General features: G+C 34.2%; 2 long non-coding RNA genes across 2 annotated transcripts; one reads left to right on the forward strand and one right to left on the reverse strand.

Annotated features, from left to right (window-relative positions):
• Positions 1 to 3,229: 3,229 nt before the first annotated feature.
• LOC130932714 (uncharacterized) lies at positions 3,230 to 4,273 on the reverse strand. Its single transcript, XR_009067520.1, has 3 exons — positions 4,121 to 4,273; positions 3,975 to 4,028; positions 3,230 to 3,898 (listed from the first exon to the last, which is right to left on the reverse strand). It is a non-coding gene; the product is annotated as an uncharacterized LOC130932714 (long non-coding RNA).
• Positions 4,274 to 6,012: 1,739 nt separating this feature from the next.
• LOC130936529 (uncharacterized) lies at positions 6,013 to 7,567 on the forward strand. Its single transcript, XR_009068124.1, has 3 exons — positions 6,013 to 6,254; positions 6,384 to 6,704; positions 6,827 to 7,567. It is a non-coding gene; the product is annotated as an uncharacterized LOC130936529 (long non-coding RNA).
• Positions 7,568 to 7,876: the final 309 nt, after the last annotated feature.

Raw genomic sequence — 7,876 nt, forward strand, 5'->3', positions numbered from 1 at the left:
TTGAAAAAGATTTGATTTTGAAAAACTTAAAAAAATTTGATTTGAAAACAAAGTCTTCCCTCTTGTGCCATCCTGGCGTTAAACGCCCAGAATGGTGCACATTCGGGCGTTTAACACCCAATGCACTACCCTTTTGGGCGTTAAACGCCCAGCCAGGCACCCTGGCTGGCGTTTAAACGCCAGTCTGCCTTCTTCACTGGGCATTTTGAACGCCCAGCTTTTTCTGTATAATTCCTCTGCTGCATGTACTGAATCTTCAGTTCCCTGTATTATTGACTTGAAAATATAACCAAGATCAAATAAACAATGTATGCAAGACACCAAACTTAAAATGAGACACTGGACTCAAACAAGAAACATAAAATATTTTTTTGGTTTTTATGATTTTGTAAATTTTTTTTTGTGCTTTTTCGAAAATTATATGAAAAAAAAAGAAAATAAAGGTTTCAGAATTCTTTAATGAAAATTCCAGGAATCATTGCTATGCTAGTCTAAGACTCCGGTCCAGGAATTAGACATGGCTTCAAAGCCAGCCAAGCTTTCAAAGAAAGCTCCGGTCCAAAATACTAGACATGGCCAATGGCCAACCAAGCCTCAGCAGATCATTGCTCCAACAGCAAGATTGATAGGAATCAACAAGCTCTTGTGATGATAAGTTGAAAGCTCGGTCCAATAAGATTAGACATGGCTTCACAGCCAGCCAGACTTCAACAGATCATCATGAAACTCTAGAATTCATTATTAAAGAAATTCTGAAAAAAAAATAAAATAAAATACCTAATCTAAGCAACAAGATGAATCGTCAGTTGTCCATACTCGAAACAATCCCCGGCAACGGCGCCAAAAACTTGGTGCACGAAATTGTGATCATCAATGGCGCCATCAACATGGTACGCACAATTGCAATCTCAACTCTTTATCACAACTTCGCACAACTAACCAGCAAGTGTACTGGGTCGTCCAAGTAATAAACCTTACGCGAGTAAGGGTCGATCCCACAGAGATTGTTGGTATGAAGCAAGTTATGGTCACCTTGTAAGTCTCAGTCAGGCAGACTCAAATGGGTATAGATGATGAATAAAACATAAAGATAAAGATAGAGATACTTATGCAATTCATTGGTGAGAACTTCAGATAAGCGAATGGAGATGCTTTGTCCCTTCCGTCTCTCTGCTTTCCTACTGTCTTCATCCAATCCTTCTTACTCCTTTCCATGGCAAGCTGTATGCAAGGGTTTCACCGTTGTCAGTGGCTACCTCCCATCCTCTCAGTGGAAATGTTCAACGCACCCTGTCACGGCACGGCTATCCAGCTGTCGGTTCTCGATCATGTCGGAATAGAATCCAGTGATTCTTTTGCGTCTATCACTAACGCCCCACAATCGCGAGTTTGAAGCTCGTCACAGTCATTCAATCATTGAATCCTACTCAGAATACCACAGACAAGGTTTAGACCTTCCGGATTCTCTTGAATGCCGCCATCAATTCTAGCTTATACCACGAAGACTCTGATCTCACGGAATGGCTGGCTCGGTTGTCAGGCGAGCGCTCGGTTGTCAGGCGATCAACCATGCGTCGTGTATCAGGAATCCAAGAGATATCCACCCAATCTAAGCTAGAACGGAGGTGGTTGTCAGTCAAACGTTCATAGGTGAGAATGATGATGAGTGTCACGGATCATCACATTCATCAAGTTGAAGAACAAGTGATATCTTGGAACAAGAACAAGCTGAATTGAATAGAAGAACAATAGTAATTGCATTAATACTCGAGGTACAGCAGAGCTCCACACCTTAATCTATGGTGTGTAGAAACTCCACCGTTGAAAATACATAAGAACAAGGTCTAGGCATGGCCGTGAGGCCAGCCCCATGATCTAAGATAGCATAAGACTAAAGACAGCTACCAAGATGTAAAATACAATAGTAAAAGGTCCTATTTATAGGGAACTAGTAGCTTAAGAATTACAAAGGTGAGTAAATGACATAAAAATCCACTTCCAGGCCCACTTGGTGTGTGCTTGGGCTGAGCATTGAAGCATTTTCATGTAGAGACTCTTCTTGGAGTTAAACGCCAGCTTTTGTGCCAGTTTGGGCGTTTAACTCCCACTTTGGTGCCAGTTCCGGCGTTTAACGCTGGGAATTCTGAAGGTGACTTTGAACGCCGGTTTGAGCCATCAAATCTTGGGCAAAGTATGGACCATCATATATTGCTGGAAAGCCCAGAATGTCTACTTTCCAACGCCATTGAGAGCGCGCCAATTGGGCTTCTGTAGCTCCAGAAAATCCACTTCGAGTGCAGGGAGGTCAGAATCCAACAGCATCTGCAGTCCTTTTCAGTCTCTGAATCAGATTTTTGCTCAAGTCCCTCAATTTCAGCCAGAAAATACCTGAAATCACAGAAAAACACACAAACTCATAGTAAAGTCCAGAAAAGTGAATTTTAACTAAAAACTAATAAAAATATACTAAAAACTAACTAAAATATACTAGAAACATACTAAAAACAATGCCAAAAAGCGTATAAATTATCCGCTCATCAACTTCTCAAACCCATGACTATCACTAAGACATCCTCGACACTCTATTTTCTTTTCTGTTTTTAATATAACAAATAAACTTGAAATTGTGCAAACTTTATGTCCAGACGTTTGTCTTGAAATAAGCTTTCTAACAATCCAAAGATAATAATTTTATGATTTCTCTAGCCTCAGGAATAAAGGAAAAACCGTGACTGCTCTGCAGTGCATAAAACCAGAAAAATAGCAGCAGCATGTGATATTCAAAATTCAATATAAAATCCAAGTTAAATCCAATTACTTTAAAAATTAATGTAGTTAAACTTTACTCATCCAGGTTTCTTTCTCAATTGGTTATGAGTTAATACCATTTTTAATGAAGAAGTTACATTACCTGGAAGTTAAGTAAAAATGAGTCAAAATCTGTTTTTGAAACCAACAAGCTTAGTACCTTTCAATTTGAATAACTTTTATTACAAAACTCCAATTAAGCTAAATTTTGATTTGGGAACTCCTAGCTCATTCAGAAATAAGTGTGTCTTAGTTGCAACCCAATTGCTATTCAATTCTAAGAGTTACAAGTATTGGAAGTTGATGCATAGCTTGCTGAAATCTGTTTCTTTTCAGCTTTGACCACCAATATTCAAAAATTCACAACTCCCAATCCTCAACTCTTAAAATTCTGAAGTTTTAGAGCAATAAAGCAAGTTAATCAAATTTTATAAAAAAATTAGTTTCGCTCCAAAACTCAACTCGTAGGAGTCGCAGCAAGACAAACAAGTTGCTACCCTGTTTGACCTTTTCTGCTGCAGGATAGATTTAACAACCTAACTTTAAAAATTTGCCATAAATTGTATATTTAACAAAAAGATCCCAAATTTTCTAGTTTAGTTCCTTATATTCCCAAGTTTAGCCCAAACTTAGTCTCATGCAATTCCAATCATTACATAATTAGTTACAGCATATGCAATACCACCACAACACAACTCTACATCCTTATTAACGAACACTAATCATAATCCATCATAAATAAATATAAGAGCACACCATTAATAACTTCCACACCTCATAATTCCAATATATAAATCTACCAACAAATCTATTCTAACAACATTACAAAGACTAATCATTAAATACAACAAATAATTCAACTTATCCTATGGTTCCTCTAACCTAAGTTTTCACAACACCGTAAATATTAAACGTGCAAAACTTAAACCATATCTTGGCCGATCACTTAATTCACCCAAGGCAGTCTCTCAACACAAAATCACAGCCCCTCCAAGCTCAATCAAACAGCTCCAAAGCAAGCCTTGTCACCAACAAAGCTCCAAGTAATCCAAATTCAAGTCCAATGCATAAACACCCTCTTAAACTACACCTAATACACATATATATGTTCCAATTCAGTTTTCTATTACCAAAATAAGATTGAGCTAGGGTTAGGGTGTTCTTACCATACCCATATGCTCAATAGCTTGAGCCCACAAGTTTCGGAAGCTAACTTGAACCTAGAACATAGAAATTGGACAAGATTCACCATAGGTTTCCAAGTTTACCAAAGAAAGAGGGATAGGGATTCTAAACTTAATAGGAGGCTTACCAGTGAAATTGTTCAGATAGAAAGGTGGAGCTCGACGCGCTGAGCGCGTGGCCGCGAACGGTGCGGCAATCAGAGCCCGGGCGGAGGAGTTATGGTGGATCAAAGGGTTAGGGTTTGAGAGCTTCTCTCCCTTTTCTCCAATTCTGTTTTGGCATTGCAGCAACTAATGAGGAAGAAGAAGGCTGCTGTTTCCTTTATATTATGGGTCCGGTTGGAACCATGGGCTCGGTTTGGGCCCCGGTTCAACCAGTTCGGCCCCTCCGGTCCGATTTTGAGCCAAATTTTTGAAATTGATATCAAAATTTTTGTTTTGACGAGCTCTATCCTATTTTAATATTAGTTTTGCATTTTTAGCTTTCCTAATTAAAATGCAATTTATTAACTAATTAATTACCGATTTTAGCGGAGTTTACAAAAGCAATAATAAAAATTATTAATTAAGTTAATTATCTAATTAAAAAATTATGAAAATTTGTTTAAATAATAACAACAAATAAGATCACTATTTTTACATATTACAAAGTTTATGAAAAAAATTTTGGATAATAAATTAATTCTCAATAGATTATACATTAATTCTGTCAAAAAAATAAATACTTAATACATTGGATATTATTATATACATACTAATAAAATATATATTATCAATTATTAGGTTTATAATTAATTTTTAATCCAATTTTTGGTAATTAAAATTTAAATGATTGAAATTATTAAATGCTAAATATTTTACATCTAACCAATTTATTTTTTTATTGAAATTAAAAAATGAGTCATTAATCAATTCTACATTTAAATTTGAGTAAGAAAATAAAAAAGATTTTAAATTTTATTTCACTAACCAGAATTAATTTCAAGACAAGAAATTATTTTACACATCATATATATATATATATATATATATATATATATTGTGGGATAGTATGGTCATTTTCTATTTTTTAATGGTAAATATTGTCAAATAAAATTGTGTAAAAAATTAGAAGAAAATATATTTATAAATTTAGGAAATATTAATTTATTTTTCAATAGAATAAATTATACATTGAATAACAAAAGTTATTATTGGTTTCTCTTCACCGTAACTAATACTCAACGATGGTGTTTCGGTACACCATGTTATCAAGAAATATTAATCGATCTAAAAACTTTTGTAATGACATAAATTTATGAATTTAAAAATTTAAAGATTATTTCATAAAATGTGAAGTTTTAACAAGTAATAATGTTGATCATATTGTTTTGACTTTAAGAATGAATATGATACCAACAAATAAAATTGTCCTAAGTAAATTTCAACAAAAACAAAAGTTCATAAGTATTGTTATTAATGAAAAATTAATATATTTTAAAGATAAATACAATTTTTTCTACGGATTTTCTAATTCGGCAAGTCGATGATTAATCCACCACATATTGATGCTCTATTTATTAAGGGTAAGATTTAAACTCCAAATACTTGCTTAAGAAGACAAATGAAATAACCATTCAACCAATCCAAATTGATTAAAATAAATATTAATTATTTTTAATATTTTTAAATTATAAAATATTTACAATAATAATTACTATATATATTTTTTATTTAAATTTTAATACAAAATTTTTATATAATTTTATATAAGCAAAGGAACATACACTAGTTTTACAACAAAGCTCAACGATTCATTAACTAATCCAAATTTTGTTTTGGTCTGAACCTTGAACAAATTTCGTGATTTGGGGAGTTCAAACTTAGGGCCTTAGTTATGGGCTTGGGTTTAAAGTTTAAATTAAACAAAGGTGAAACAATTACTAGGCCAATGAGCCTTGATTCTAATGGCATCTCTTTTCTTCCCCACATCAAAAGTCAAGGGTTCAAACTCTAGAGAAAGCAATTGAAGAAAAATGTGATAATATGTGTGAGGAGTGTGTGAGTGTGTTGTGTACTTAGGATTGGGGTTGTCCAATCCACTGACCAAAAAAAAAACAATCACTAGGGTTTCGGAGTGCAACTAGATTTTCATTTTGTTATTTACCAAAAAATAAAAAATATTTTCATTTTGTTACTCCAAAATTTTCTTGTTCGTTTTTGTTGCTTCTCTAATCAACGCTTCACCATGAGCAGATCAGGGCAGCCACCGGATTTGAAGAAGTAAGCATTACTAATCATATTCACTTCTTTTCATCTTTCAATTTCTTAATTTTCTTCAGAATCTGATGCAATGAGCAATTTTAACATACATTTATTTTTCTTAAATCCCCCCTCTTTGCGATGATGCAGGTACATGGACAAGAAATTTTAGAATAATACTACACATTCAAGTCTTTTTACGAACTTAAGTCCAACCGAGATAAACAATAAGAATTGAAATAATCCCAGTCATAATTGATTTTTTTATATTGGATCAACTTGGTTGAATATGGTTAATAAAAAAATTTGGATGAGTAGCATTATTCTAGTCCTTATCATCTGCTTGCAGTTAAACCTAATGCAAACAGGATGATTGTTGGTACCCTCAGGGGTTTTGACCAGTTCATGAACCTAATTGTTGACAACACTGTTGAAGTCAATGGCAATGAAAATAGCGAAATAGGAATGGTGGTGAGTTCTGTCTTCCATTCCATTTTCTATATTAATTTAATTTGTCAAACAGGAGTATAAAAATTTTAGGGGGAATAGAGTACAAGTTAACCCAGATTTTGTTTTTAAAATTGATGATGCAGGTAGTTAGAGGAAACAGTGTGGTTACTGTTGAAGCACTTGAGCCTGTCAACTTCTGTTTTATTGTAATATTTCTCAGTAATTGCAATGTTTGAAATGGTGTATATTTTGAACATTGTAGATGGCTTACTTCTGAGAGTAACATGGAAGCGTGGACCTTAAGGTCATTTGGCCATTACTTTGGAGTTCATTTCTTTTCTCAGCTGATTTGTTAGTGTAGCGCACTGTGCATTCCAGATACCACTGTGATTTTTTAATGGGATGCACTGAGTTTACCAAATTGAAATTATGTCTATATATATATATATATGCATTCTTCTTAGTTGAATTTCTTCTCTTTTTTATTTTATTTTTTATAGAATTATAATCTTTTCTTCCGTTATGTATTGTTATGATTTAATAATACTTTGATGGTTCTGTCTGTGCTCAAAACTTGGTTCACGTCTGTCTTTTGGATAAACAAGGGGCAAATTGCCTAACCACCGCACTAGGATGCCATTAAAAGAAACATGACGTGTTCCAGCAAATAAAGCAGTGAAGAAAGAGAATTAGTTGTGGGGGCAAATGATGAAACCCCACAGGAAGTGAGGGACCATGCTTAGCAAGCTCTGAACATTTTGTATGATTTTCTTATTGTAAATATTTGTTGTTAGTTGTGTATCTCATGGAGGGGATTAGCTGTTACATGTTTTTGTTATGTAGTTGAGTCATGTATTTGTTTTGTTTCATTCGGTATGTTTAGAGGTTTTTGTTGTTGATGAACTAATATGCCAATTTTTTGGCATTTCTCGTAGTCGGGTTTTGTCTATCTAGAGTACTCCACTTGTCTTAAGTTCTCTTGCTGAGTTAAACTCTAAAATGGTCTCTGAGAATGGCGTTTTGCACTAAAATCGTCCTTGAGATTCCAATTGCACCAATTATGTCCCTGAGATTGAAAAAAATGTATCATATTAGTTTCTGACCTATTTTTCATTAACGACGTGATGACATGGCATGATGATGTGGACTGTAAGTGACATGTGTCACTTTATGATTTGGCCACGTGTAATGAT

This window comes from Arachis stenosperma, chromosome 6 (genome assembly GCF_014773155.1).
Source record: "Arachis stenosperma cultivar V10309 chromosome 6, arast.V10309.gnm1.PFL2, whole genome shotgun sequence".
Taxonomy (NCBI): Eukaryota; Viridiplantae; Streptophyta; class Magnoliopsida; order Fabales; family Fabaceae; genus Arachis; species Arachis stenosperma.